Source organism: Microcaecilia unicolor, chromosome 2 (assembly GCF_901765095.1).
Source record: "Microcaecilia unicolor chromosome 2, aMicUni1.1, whole genome shotgun sequence".
NCBI lineage: Eukaryota > Metazoa > Chordata > Amphibia > Gymnophiona > Siphonopidae > Microcaecilia > Microcaecilia unicolor.
Genome location: NC_044032.1, coordinates 511700127 through 511715261, shown reverse-complemented (window position 1 = coordinate 511715261; position 15135 = coordinate 511700127). Strand labels below are relative to the sequence as shown.

General features: G+C 42.5%; 1 protein-coding gene across 6 annotated transcripts in view; it reads left to right on the top strand.

Moving 5' to 3' along the window:
* The window catches only part of LDB2 (LIM domain binding 2), a 687185-nt gene that overhangs the window by 387943 nt on the left and 284107 nt on the right, over positions 1-15135 (top strand). The window lies entirely within an intron of this gene.

Genomic DNA, 15135 nt, shown 5'->3' with positions numbered 1-15135 from the left:
TTCATGCTTCAAAGTCTTGTAAATAAATTACAACTGCAAATATTTATCTTGAGTGACAGTGGCTATTCATTGACGCTAAAGAGTTGCACTGAAGTCAAAATGTCTTTCTGGATGATAAAAAAAAAAAATCAGTGCTAACCATAAAAGATTTGCTTTTTGTTATTTTGGAAAAATCCTTATGGAAACAAGTATTAATACTAATGTATGCTCAGTGGTAGAGTTTTGTCTGTTTTTTTGGAAATATGATATTCCATAAAGAAAGGAAATGATCACCACTTTATAAGAATAAGGTTTGCTCCTATGTGTGATGTTTTTCTATCAATTTTACTGCAGGGATATGGACAATAAACTGAGGCCAGTGAATTGTTATAGACTGTTCACAGTTTAACCAAAGATCTGAATCCTGATGATAAAAAGGCTATTTGAAATATAAGAGATTACAGAGTTTTATTAATATTTTTGATGTTCTTAAATTTTCACCACAATTCTTTTCCCCAAGGTTTTTCTCTTGCTATCCTAAAAGAATCGCCAACTGGATGTCATCAAACCTTGCTCAATGACCTTGGCTGCCATGTTTGTCAGCAAAAATTTCTTGTTCTTAAGACACGCTAGTTTATTTATGATAAACAGAATTTGAACTTAGGCTTCATAGCATAAGAAGGCAATCTCGAAATGCTGAATTAGGATTTTGAAATAAGTAGCAGCAAAAATTAAAATCCATCACAGGCAATGAAGAAGAACCTGTGGCCTCTCTATGGGTTCTGTTTACTGAATTGCACTAATTTCACGAAGGTGCAGTAAGCAGTAGCACATGCTTACCACAGCTGAAAAGGGCTTACCATGTGATGCAATGAGGTATCCCGTGGTAATTTTGCAATGTGCTTGTGGAAACCACTTGCTAAAAATAATTTTTATTGTACTGCAGAGGGGGCATGTCTGCGGATGGAGAGTGGGTGTTTCTATGCTAATTAGCTAGCACAGCTACATTACTGCACACTAACCTGCTTATTTTCAAAAGAGAAGGGCGCCCATCGTCCGACACAAATCGGGAGATAGGCAGCCTTCTCTCAAGGCCAGCCAAATCAGCATAATTGGAAGCCGATTTTGGCCACCCTAAACTGCTTTCCATCGCGGAGCCGGCGAAAGTTCAAGGGGGCGTGTCAACATTGTACTGAAGGCGGGACAGGGGCATGATTAAGAGATGGCCGGCCTCAGCCGATAATGGAAAAAAGAAGGGCAGCCCTGACAAGCATTTGGCCGACTTTACTTGGTCCCTTTTTGTTCACAACCAAGCCTTGAAAAGGTACCCGAACTGACCAGATGACCACCGGGGAGAATCGGGGATCACCTCCCCTTACTCCCCCAGTGGTCACCAACCCCCTCCCACCCCCAAAAAATGTAAAAACATTTTTTACCAGCCTCTATGCCAGCCTCCAGTGTCGTACCCAGCTCCATCACAGCAGTATGCAGGTCCCTGGAGCAGTTTTTAGTGGGTACTGCAGTGCACTTCAGGCAGGTGGACCCACGCCCATCCCCTCCCTACCTGTTGCACTTGTGGTAAATGGGAGCCCTCCAAACCCAACAGAAACCCACTGTACTCACATGTAGGTACCCCCCTTTAAGGACTATTGTACTGTTGTACAGTTGTGGGGAGTGGGGTTTTTTTTGGGGGGGGGTTGGGGGGCTCAGCACCCAAAGTAAGGGAGCTATGCACCTGGGAGCAATTTGTGAAGTCCACTGCAGTGCCCCCTAGGGTGCCTGGTTGGTGTCCTGGCATGTCAGGGGGGATCAGTGCACTAAGAATGCTGGCTCCTCCCAAAACCAAATGGCTTGGATTTGGTCGTTTTTGAGATGGCCGGCCTCGGTTTCCATCGATCTCAACATTTCGGTCTACCTAAATGTTGAGATTTGGCCAGCCCCGACCGTATTATCGAAACGAAAGATGGACGCCCATCTTGTTCGATAATATGGTTGGCTCTGCCCCTTCCCAGGGCCGTCCCCGGAGATGGCCACCCTTAGATGGCACCCCCGTTCGATTATGCCCCTCTAACTCATTAGTGCAGGATTAGTGCTTTTACCCCTTACCACCTACAAAATAAGTGTCAGTAAGTACTCACTGGCTAATTTTTTGTTAATAGTCACACGCTAGTGGCAACATTAGTGCATGGCCATTATGAACATCAGCATTTTCTGACTGCGGAAAAAATGACCATAGCATGTGTGAAAGACCTGCATAAATACACGTTAAGTCCACTTTTCCCTCAGCTTAGGAAAAGGAGCCCTAAGAATTTAGGGTGCAATTCTATAATGGGGCACTTCAATTTAGGCACCCCAAGACTCCCATATAGAATACTAGCATTACCTGGTATTATCACACCTAACAACTAGGTGCTCAAAATTATGCCAACCATAGAGCTGGCATAAGTGCAGGCATCTACAGGCTGAGGAAAAAAAAGTAACCCCATACAGATTTTGCAGTTTTCTCAGCAACTGCTTTGAATTTCAATGAGAAATATAGAGGCCCATTGTTAAAGCACACAGATTTACATAGGTTACTGGGGGGCTCATTTTCGAAAGAGAAAAATGTCCAAAAAGTGTCATAAAGCAGCATTTGGATGAATTTCTTCTCAAAAAGTCCAAATCGGTATTTTCGAAACCTATTTTGCAGACATTTACGCAATTCGTCTGCAGTGCATCCAAATCACAAGGAGACATGTCAGGGGCATTTCGGGGTTGGACTTAGGACAGGCTTAGGGCGTTCCTAACACTTGGATATTTCATAACCATAATGGAACAAAATGAAAACAACTAGGGCTGAAATGTCAACATTTTGGTCTAGACTTGTTTTTAGAATGAATAAGGCACAAGAAAGTACCCTAAATGGCCAGATGACCACTGGAGGAAATCAGGGATGACCCCCTTATTTTCCCAGTGGTCACTGACCCCCTCCCAACCCCAAAGATGTGATTTAAAATTTATTTACCAGCCTCTATGACAGCTTCAGCTGTTATAGCCAGGTCTATTAGAGCAGCATGCAGGTCCCTGGAGTAGTATAGTGATCAGTGGAGTGCACTATAGAGAGAAGGACCCAGGCCCATATCCCACTCTACCTGTTATACTTGTGGTGGAAAGTATGAGCCCTCCCACAATCCCCCAAAACCTACTGTACCCACATAAAAGTGACCCCTTCATCCATAAGTGCTATTGTAGTGGTGTACAGTAAACGGTTTCTGGTGGGTTTTAGAGGGCTCAAAGTAAAGAATAAGGGGATAATGATGAGATGTGTACCTGGGAGCTTTTATATAAAGTCCACTGCAGTGCTCCCTAGGGTGCCCCATTGCTCTCCTGGAATGTCTGTATGGCCAGACTACTAAGAATGCTAGCTCCTCGTACATCCCAATTGCTTGATTTTGTGAGTTTTTTTATGTGGACATTTGTTTTTAGAAATATATATTTAAAAAATATTTTAAAAATCAGCTGGTGGTAAATGCTGAGACGTCCATTGTATTCTTGTGGGCATCTCTGCGTTTACCGCCAGCTGATTTTTACCGCAAACTAAAAACGCTACTGTGGCTTTGTAAAAGGCCCCCTTACTCACTTGAATGAACACAAGAATGTAAAGTCAAGCAAATAGCACTGATGCTACAGATGGTGAGAGTATAGTTATATCTCTGTTATCCAAAAGGCAGTGTACTATTATGAGGCTAATGTAGTAAGTTAAAGGATTTTCTACAGGTTAGTGGCTTCATTTGCACACAACTTTGGAGTAGCAAAACTTTGTGAGAAACTTTACTCCCGGGACTGCCATAGAAGTTGTAGTTGCTGCAAAATTGGGCCTGTGAAACCTTTTTGCAACACCTTTCTACATCATTCAGAATTAAGGAACTGCTTTGCATACTTTTGCATTGCACTAACTCATTATTGATCAGCTTAAATAATAGTTTGCATACAGTTGACTACACCCCAGCTAATTTGGGGGTTATTCCAGGGGTAGAGTTGGCAGAGGGGCATAATCGAACGGGGGCGCCCATTACTACTACTACTATTTAGCATTTCTATAGCGCTACAAGGCGTACGCAGCGCTGCACAAACATAGAAGAAAGACAGTCCCTGCTCAAAGAGCTTACAATCTAATAGACAAAAAACAAAGTAAGCTAATCAAATCAATTAATGTGTACAGGAAGGAGGAGAGGAGGGTAGGTGGAGGCGAGTGGTTACAAATGGTTACGAGTTAAAGAGGTGGGCTTTTAGTCTAGATTTAAAGGTGGCCAAGGATGGGGCAAGACGTAGGGGCTCAGGAAGTTTATTCCAGGTGTAGGGTGCAGCGAGACAGAAGGCGCAAAGTCTGGAGTTGGCAGTAGTGGAGAAGGGAACAGATAAGAAGGATTTATCCATGGAGCACAGTGCATGGGAAGGGGTGTAGGGAAGGACGAGTGTGGAGAGATACTGGGGAGCAGCAGAGTGAGTACATATATAGGTTAGTAGAAGAAGTTTGAACAGGATGCGAAAATGGATAGGGAGCCAGTGAAGTGACTTGAGGAGAGGGGTAGTATGAGTAAAGCGACCCTGGCGGAAGACGAGATGGGCAGCAGAGTTTTGAACCGATTGGAGAGGGGAGAGGTGACTAAGTGGGAGGCCAGCAAGAAGCAGATTGCAGTAGTCTAAACGAGAGGTGACAAGGGTGTGGATGAGGGTTTTGGTAGAGTGCTCGGAAAGAAAGGGGCGGATTTTACGGATGTTGTAAAGAAAGAAATGACAGGTCTTGGCGATCTGCTGGATATGAGCAGAGAAGGAGAGAGAAGAGTCAAAGATGACCCCAAGGTTTCGAGCTGAGGAGACAGGGAGAATGAGAGAGCCATCAACAGAAATAGAAAACGGGGGGAGTGGGGAGGTGGGTTTGGGGGGGAAAATGAGAAGCTCAGTTTTGGTCATGTTTAATTTCAGGTGGCGTTGAGACATCCAGACAGCAATGTCAGACAAGCACGCTGAAACTTTGGTTTGGATGCAAGGTGAGATATCAGGGGTAGAAAGGTAGATTTGGGAGTCATCAGCATAGAGATGGTAGGAAAAGCCATGGGATAAGATTAATGAACCAAGGGAAGAAGTGTAGATAGAAAAGAGGAGGGGACCAAGAACAGAACCCTGAGGTACGCCGACAGGCAGAGGGATAGAAGTAGAAGAGGATCCACCAGAGTGAACACTGAAGGTGCGGAGGGAGAGGTAGGAAGAGAACCAGGAAAGGACAGAGCCCTGGAATTCAACTGAGGTCAGGGTATCGAGGAGTATGCTGTGATTGACAGTGTCAAAAGCAGCGGAAAGATCAAGAAGAATGAGGATGGAATAGAGACCTCTGGATTTTGCCAGTAATAGGTCATTGGAGACTTTAGTAAGCACAGTTTCGGTTGAGTGGAGAGGGCGAAAACCAGATTGTAGTGGGTCAAGAATAGCATGTGAGGAGAGAAAATCAAGGCAGCGGTGGTGAACAGCACGCTCAAGTAATTTGGAGAGAAAAGGGAGGAGGGAGATGGGTCGGTAATTAGAGGGACAAGTAGGGTCAAGTGAAGAGCCAGCATTTGTAGTGCACTGGTCCCCCTGACATGCCAGGACACCAACCAGACACCCTAGGGGACACTGCAGTGGACTTTACAAATTGCTCCCAGGTGCATAGCTCCCTTACCTTGGGTGCTGAGCCCCCCAACCCCCCCCCCCCCAAAACCCACTACCCAAAACTGTACAACACTACCATAGCCCTTAAAGAGTAACAGGGGGCACCTAGATGTGGGTACAGTGGGTTTCGGGTGGGTTTTGGAGGGCTCCCATTTACCACCACAAGTGTAACAGGTAGGGGGATGGGCCTGGGTCTGCCTGCCTGAAGTGCACTGCAGTACCCACTAAAAACTGCTCAGGGACCTGCATAGTGCTGTGATGGAGCTGGGTATGACATTTGAGGCTGGCATAGAAGCTGGCAAAAAAATGTTTTTTATTTTTTTTGTTGGGTGGGAGGGGGTTGGTGACCACTGGGGGAGTAAGGGGAGGTGATCCCTGATTCCCTCCGGTGGTCATCTGGTCAGTTCTGGCACCTTTTTAAGGCTTGATCATGAACAAAAAGGGGCCAAGTAAAGTCAGCCAAATGCTTGTCAGGGCCGTCCTTCTTTTTTCCATCATCGGCTGAGGATGGCCATCTCTTAACCAAGCCCCCGTCCCGCCTTCGGTACACTGCCGACATGCTCCCTTCATCTTTAGCCGTCCCTGCGACGGAAAGCAGTTGAGGCTGGCCAAAATCGGCTTTCGATTATACCGATTTGGCCGCCCTTAGGAGAATGGCGCCCACCTCCCAATTTGTGTCGGAAGATGGCCGCCCTTCTCCTTCGAAAATAAGCAGGTTAGTCAGTTAAGTGCTGATTTTCAGTAATTAACCAGGTAAGATAGCTACATAAAATGCAGCCTTATCATTATGTAGTTCTTCATAGCCGGTTAAGTGCCAAATGTCACACTGAAACGGAACTTTTGCCGGCTCTGTATACCCAGAAATTCAATGCCAGAGCCCAGACATGGCCCGGCATTTAATGTACAGGTATAAAACCGGTGGCAGTCAACAAAATGCTGATCGCTGCAGACTGACTATCACAACCATAGAGAACAAAAAGCTGGCAAAAGAGTACCCCAGAAAAAGTATAAAAACAGTCATAAGAACATAAGAATAGCCATACTGGGTCAGACCAATGGTCCATCTAGCCCAGTGTCCTGCTTCTAACAGTGGCCAATTCAGGTCACAAGTGCCTGGCAGAAACCCAAATAGTAGCAACCTTCCATGCTACCAATCCCAGGGCAAGCAGTGGCTTCTCCCATGTCTATTTCAATGGCAGAATATGGACTTTTCCTCCAGGAACTTGTCAACCCTTTTTTAAACCCAGATACGCTAACCGCTGTTACCACATCCTCCAGTAACGAGTTCTAGAGCTTAACTATTTTTTCAGTGCAAAAATATTTCCTCCTATTTGTTTTTAAAAAGTTTGCATGTAACTTCATTGAGAGTCCCCTAGTCTTTGTATTTTGAAAAAGTAAAACATTGATTCGCTTCTACTCGTTTTACACCACACAGGGTTTTGTACACCTCAATCATATCTCCCCTCAGCCTTCTGTTTTCCAAGCTGAAGAGCCCTAACCTCTTTAGTCTGTCAGCATTATTGGCTTCAGAGGGAAACCCACAGGCCGGGTGGTGCCGAGTGCTGAAGGGAGCAGGTGGCCAGTTGCAGCCACAACAGTTCCCTGGATGGTATGTGCAAGCTTTGGGGGTGCAGAGGGTGCTTGACAACTCCCTTAAATGCTGTTGACTGTGGCACCCCCAAGTATTTTAAAAAGTTAGTGTCTGTGGTTCAAGTTCAATTTTATTTGATACACTGCCTACATAAATAGCATCTAAGCAGTTTACAAAAATCATAGGGAAAGAAGGGAATAGGAAAAATGAACAAGACATTTGAGAAAGAGCAAATGAAACAGAACAAAATATCAACATAAGGAGGAAAACAAGAGGAAAGGATACAGCATTACAAGAGGGGCACAAGGGGAGGATAAATTTAGTGGGTACATTTAAGTCCAGTTTTCTCTCCTAAGCCCTTATTGTGGTGAAAAGAGAGGTTTAACCTGGCCTAGAGTCAGGAAAGGCCAAGGAGAAGTACCAATTTTGGCATGTTTTAGGATTCTAGACTAATATATAAGCGGAGACTGTTCGAAAAGGTTTGGTACTGAAACAAGGCTGTCTGATAATATCTTGTTCCAGCTTAATAATGGGCCTAGAATTCAATCCCTTGCTGTTTTTTTATCAGAATAGGTGTGAATCGGACTCTTAATAAAAGGAGTTTCTCTGTCAGATTCCTATGATTCTATGGCTTCTGCCACATGCCTGAACAATGATTTGCGACAAAGACATGATAAAGGAGACAGCAATCATCTTAAAAAGAAAGATCATCAGAGAATGTTCTATTTTTAAACTGCAACACTTCAGGGGTTTATGATGATTAACAATGTGTCTTTTTACCTTTCCTGTGTGGTACAGACGAGAAGCTTAGGTACAGCCAAAATAAAGTAAAATTAAATCAGATCCAATAGATGAAGGCATCTCTGCCAATTGGTTAATTAAATGATCATTTAAAACCTCCAGTCACATTTGGGTATATAAGAACAAAACGTAAGAACTATGTTGGGTCATACCAAAGGTCCATCTAGCCCAGTTTTCTCTTTCCAAATATACTAGGACTAGGGGTCATACAATGAAGCTACAAAATAGTACATTTAAAACAAAACAGAGAAAATATTTGTTTATTTGTTGCATTTGTATCCCATATTTTCCCACCTATTTGCAGGCTCAATGTGGCTTACATGGTACCGTGTCGGCATTCGCCAATTCCGGTGTGAACAAATACAAGGTGATATTATGGTTGAATAAGGATCATATATGATATACACATTGGTAATCTTAGAGGGGAAGAGTTAAGTATGTCCGTTACGTGCTTTGGCTTCGTTGTGTTGCAGGTGTTCAGTCTTTATGTTGGGTCGGTGAGGAATGATGGCTATGGCCCCAACAGTTACCACAGAGCCTTTGCGTTCAATGCAGGTTAATTATGGCTGTTAACCCAAGTTAAGTGTAAAACCTTAATGCTCCTTAATAAAAATGCCCCATAGCACGTAATTGAAAGGAGGTAAACACATGAGTGGAGCATGGGCAGATCATGAGCGCTGTGAGTTACATGGGTATCTGCAGCACATAGGCTCTAACACACCAGCTCTATGGCTGGCATAAGTGAACATAAGAATAGCCATACTGGGTCAGACCAATGGCCCATCAAGCCCAGTATCCTGCTTCCAGCAGTGGCCAATCCAGATCACAATTCCCCTTTCAGAAACCCAATTAGTAGCAACATTCCATGCTACTAATTTCAAGGCAAGCAATGGCTCCCCCCCCCCCCCCATGTCTGTCTCAATAACACACTATGGACTTTTCCTCCAGGAACTTGTCCAAACCTTTTTAAAACCTGTTCTAAACACACCTAAATGTTAAGCACATATATACCTGGTTAGGTTAGTGTTCTATAAAAGAATTTATTTATTTATTTGCTGCATTTGTACCCCACATTTTCCCACCTATTTGCAGGCTCAATGTGGCTTACACTGTGTTGCAAAAGGTATAATCATAAACAGAGTAAGAGGTATGGTCTAATTTAACATATTACTGTGTAAGAAATTAGGTAGACAGGTCAGTAGAATTATTTACATAACACAAAATAAAACAGGTAAGATATAATGACCAATAGTGATAATGTGATTAACATAATCAAATTAGAAGGGATCAGTATTAGTTGGTTTAGATATAGAATGGAATCAACTCATTAAGGAGGATTTTTATTGTAAGTCTCTTCGAACAGGTGCGTCTTCAATAACCTCCGGAAGGTTGTCAAGTCATGCCTTGTTTTTATAGCATTCGGTAGTTTATTCCATGATTTTGTGTAGAGGTATGTAAAGGTAGATGTTTGTAATGATTTGTATTTGAGTCCTCTACAATTGGGGTAGTGGAGGTTTAAGAAGGTACGTGATGAACTTTTGATGTTTCGTGCAGGTAAGTCAATTAGGTCTGACATGTATGATGGAGCTTCTCCGTGGATGATTTTGTGGGTTAAGGTGCAAACCTTGAATGCAATTCGATCTTTTAGTGGAAGCCAATGTAATTTTTCTCTGAGGGGTTTGGCGCTCTCATACTTCGCCTTTCCGAATAGGAGTGTAGCTGCGGTATTTTGGGCAGTCTGGAGTTTCTTAATGGTTTTTTCTTTGCATCCTGCGAAAATGGAGTTACAGTAATCCAGGTGGCTCAGTACTAGCGACTGCACTAGTTTGCGGAATACTTCCCTTGGGAAAAAAGGTTTCACTCTTTTCAGCTTCCACATAGCAAAAAACATTTCCCTTTATACAATAGGCTTCTACCAGGTGCCCTGCTATAGAATTACTCTGATAGAGTGCATGCACCCATTTACATGTCTTTCAGATCAGGTATAGATTTGTCCATAGGCATTTGTTTGCTGCTGGGGCTGTTTTCTATAGACAGATAAGAACCTGTCTTACTTTTTAAAACAGGCAGCTTTTAGGGCTTCTCAAATAGGTATCTTCTTATAAATCTTTTTGTTGTTTTAATGTAATCAAATATTCTATTTTTACTGGATGTACTTCATTTCTTAAAGTAAGTCACATTGTACTCTGTATGGGAATAATAGTGACTAATAAGAAGTAAAGTAAAAAGTAAATGAAGTTGATTTGCATACACTGCCTCCAATATATGCAAATCTCTGTCATGCATATTCATTGTGGATATCTTGAAAACCTGACTGGCAAGGGGTACTCCAGGCCTGGACTTGGGAAACACTGGTCTACAGAGTTGCACCAGGAAGTTAATTAGACAGCTAGATGGGCCTGGGTATCCTTTTCTGCCATCATATGCTGTGTTTCTCAGTTTCTTTTACCATAATAGGCTTTTACTGCTACTGGAGAATGTTTGCCACAGGGAATATTACTTTCTTTTGTTTTAACCAATATTTCTTATTAACAGGTACATTCCTCTTTATTATAAAAAAGAGGAATGGGCCATCGGGAAATATTATGCATACACATTACATATTCATGCTGATTAAAATCTTTGTTGAGTAAAATCCAGTCATTTATTTCAGAAACATTATAGATTTGATTTGAATTAATGTCTTGCATTGGCCATGTAAGCCATGCAGTGAGCGAAGGATTCTTCTTTGATGAATTTATATTCAGATTAAAGGGAAACCCAGCTGGCTGCGGAAAAAGTGCACATAGCAGTACACTTCACCATATAAATCCCAAACTGTATGGGCCAAACTGAGGGGTCGACAGTGCAGCTCTAAAATACCACAGGGAAAAGCAGACTTTAACTTACCATTTTTCATGCTTTTCTGTCTTGAAAGTCTACTCAGGGTATCTAATCATGGTTTCTCAGGAAAGGACTTGTCAGTGGGGCTATAGCAATAAAGAGAATAATATTTAGGTATAATAAAGTCATATAGAAGCCTAGGCAAGGGTTAGTTCCAAATAGGAACAAGAGTCCAGCCATACATTTTCTTATTATTTTTATTTGTAAATCAATGTGAAAAGGTGTATGTTTCTACGAATTTCACCTGGAAATAATCCAGACCAAAGTCTCAATATAATCAATACATATATTTAAAAAAAACCCTTTGAGGGTGATTCTAGAACTAGGTGCCTCAGGTAGGTGCCTAGATGTAATGTGCTGAGTGCAGATTCTATAATGGCACCTGAGCATCAAGATTCTGTTATAGAAAACTAGCTTAAATCCTAATCTACAATTAGGCCCTCTTAGCAGGTGTAAATGTGCACACCTGAATGTGGCACTTTAGTATTCTGTAAGTTATGCATGTAAGTGGGAGCTCTGCCCATGCTCCTTCCCTGTGTTCTTTCCCTTGCATTTATATGCTAAACAACTTGCATGCACCATGGCCAGCAGGAAAAAAAAGAGGTGATAATGCCTTTGTATAAGTCTCTGGTGAGGCCCCATTTAGAATACTGTGTGCAAGTCTGGAGACCGCACCTATGAAAAGGTATAAACAGGATGGAGTCAAGTCCAGAAAGCGGCTACAAAATCGGTCAGTGGTCTGTGTCGTAAAGCGTATAGAGACAGACTGAAGACTCTCAATATGTATACATTGGAAGAGAGGCGGGAGAGAAGGGATATGATAGACCTTTAAAAACCTCTGTGGCCTTTTTCAACTGAAGGAAAACTCTGGTATGAGAGGGCATGGGATGAAGTTAAGAGGTTATAGGCTCAGGAGTAATTTGAGGAAATACTTTTTAATGGAATTGCCTCCTGGTGGAGGTGGTAGAGACAAGGACTGTGTCTGAATTTAAGAAAGCATGAGAGAGACACTTGGGATCTCTTAGAGAAAGGAGGAGATAGTGGTTGCTGTGGATGAGCAGACTGGGTGGGCAATTTGGCTGTTATGTGCCCTCATATTTCTCTGTTTCCTTTTATAGAACAGTGGTGAATGCACAAACAGCCCTTATGGACTTGATTCAGTAAATGACGCCCCAATTTGAGCATCAAAAAATGTGCACTGAGTGCTATTGTATAAATAGTGCTCCAATTTGGACGACATTTATAGAATAGTGCATAGCGCCAGGATCTGTACCCAACTTAGGATTCTAGGGTTTACGCCAACTGAAACCTGGTGTAAATCCTTGCACATAAGTTAAGCACAGATCCCCCAAATTCTATAATACTGCAAGCATTTTTAGTTAACGCCCCTCCCATGACCATGCCCCCTTTTCAGTTGCACATCCATCATCAAGGCCGGTCTTAGGCATGGGCGACAGGGGCGGTCGCACAGGGCCCCGCGCTTCTAAGGGCCCTGCATATCTGGCATGTCTGCCCTCCTGTCTCGGAATACCTCCCTGCATCTACATTTCAGTAGCGAGCATCAGGCAGCAGGAGTGATTTCCATATCCCGTCAGCTGCTGAGCCCAGAGCACTTCTCGCTGCTGCGTCCCACCCCCTTTTGGTGTCACTTCCTGCTTCCGCAATGATGGGATTCAGCAGTGAGGAGGATCTGGGCTTGGCACCTAACAGGATATGAAAATCGATGCCGCTGTCTGCCGCTCTCTACTGAAACGTGGTGAATGCAGAACAAGATATGGGGTGAGGAGGGGTTCCGAGAACTCTGAACCTCCTTTTAAACTCTGATAAATTATGGCTTATGGTGGCGGGCGCAGGAGGGGGGGGTGCAGTGGCGTGCCCCCACTGAACTGGTCTACACAGGGCTCCGCGATTGCTAAGACCTGCCCTGTGCATCATTATAGAATGGTGTTTAGCAAGATACACAAGGAAATCCTAATTGGAGCCAATTGACTACACAATTTTGGACGCCATCCCCCTAATTCTGTAAAAGTCACCAAAAATTATGCATTCAAATTTGGGTGCACGTCCAATTTGTGTACACAATTTAATTAAATAAGCTAATTAGCAACAATAATTGGCTTTGTAACAAGCAATTATTGGTAATAATTAAATTTAATTGAAGTTTGCATGCTTAAAGTTAGGCACCATTATAGAATCTGGGGTTAGGTGTGTGAGTGCTAGTAATTAGATAATTTTAACATGCAAATGGTGCTTAACTTTATGGAATGAGAGGGTTGTACTATAATAATATTGAGATACTTAAGTTCTTTTATAATTATTTTTTCTGGAAATCCTAAGACCTTGTGCAACTACATCAGTGGTTGGAGGCACCCCAACCAGTCAGGTTTTCAGGATATCCACAATGAATATTTATGAGAGAGATTTCTCATGAATGTTCATTGTGGATATCCTGAAAACCTGACTGGCTGGGGTGCTTCCAGGACCATTTTTGGGAACCACTGAACTACACGCAAACACTGCAACCTTGTTGTGAAAGTTGTTTGTAGAAGTCATCCAGAGAAAGATTCACCACTATCAAGGGCAGCTATTGTAAGGAAGCTGGTGTCGAAATATTGCACCTGGGTAACAATTTTGTGAAATGCGTTATCGAAGCACCACTAGGCCCTGCGTGTTATGCTTTTCGAGAATGGAAATTACTCAAAGACAAAAACTAAACCAGGTTCTGTGCCAAGACTAGTGACTTGTTCTACAATATTAGTGAGACTGAGAATAAAAGCTAATTTTCTCCATGATTATAGAGCCCTTGTCTTTACAGAAGCCGGTGTTGCTAGGTACCACATATCAATCTGATTTTATCGGTGTTTAACTTGCATTGCTACCAAATAATTTCATGGATGGTTGCCTTGATTAGTGTTTTCTCAAAAGTATTGCAGTACCTACTGTAGAGCATTATTGCTAGATTATAATGCAACTGTGTTTCAAGGTTCCAAGCACTGTATAGATTTTTGAGAACCAATTTGTTGATTAATAGTTACAAAAGACCATTATCTTATGCTTAAGTTATTGTAAATTCTAAGTTACGCAAGGAAAATCCTGCCTAGTGGGCTTAGACTGGTAGAATTCTTTCAATACACTGCCATAGGATTACGATTATTTTATTTTATTTTTATGGCCTTCATTTGCATATCTTTTTCAGGCTTCAGGGAAATCGATCTTTGTAAATGAACTTCATCATATTGTGCACTTATAGCTGATCTTGGATTGTGGTAGAGGCCAACAACATAGTGATTGGCTATTGGCAACATTTAAGAGCCAATCAAAACAAAAAGAGGGTCCACACAGCTTCCACAGTCAAACCAAGGGGCAAGGCAAAGGGTGGAAGGAGAAAGTGTGCCAAGAGACACAGGCAAAAAACAGTGAACCCGAAGTTCAAGCTTCTCAAAACGTTTATTGGCAAAAGTTCACAAAGCAGTCATCAAGTCGGGTCTTGCCTGTGTTTCTTGGCACACTTTTTCCTTCCACCCCGTGCCTTGTCCCCAACATTTAACAGCCTTTATTTTCAGCTTCAAATGATTTTTACAGAAACGAAATACCAATTTTACAAAAGCTGTTGATCAGTTTTTAATTATTTTAATTGTGTAATGCTCAATACATTCAAATTTGATTGTGATCCCAAAGAGTCTGAGTGGTTTATTTTCCTCATCCCTCATCCTTCTGCACACCCACAATTCTCCCTGTGTACACTTCCAATTTGGGATTTCTGCCTCTTCCTTAATCAATGCCACAGTTGTCACCTATAACACAGTAAATGACATTAGATAAAGACCCGCATGGTCCATCCAGTCTGCCCACTAAGGTGGCCAGAGCTGTGCCCACCACTCCGTGCAGGCCTCAATCACCTATGCTTAAACGGTAGTTGTCAAGTCTCCATTATGCTAACCATGTAGGCAGTCAAACATGATGGAGTCTTCGTGATATCCTCATATCATCATCCCCAAGTATTGCTGACAATATTCAACTTACAGGTCAAGATGACTCCCCTCCCCCCTTAGTTGCACAGCACCCCTACTTGCAGCGCATGACAATAAAGAAGATTAGCCACCTGGTTTAATTCTTTCCATCCATAGCCTCACTGTTTTAATTTGGAGGTAGTTACTAATGTACATTAAGAGATAAACATACAATATTTGCCT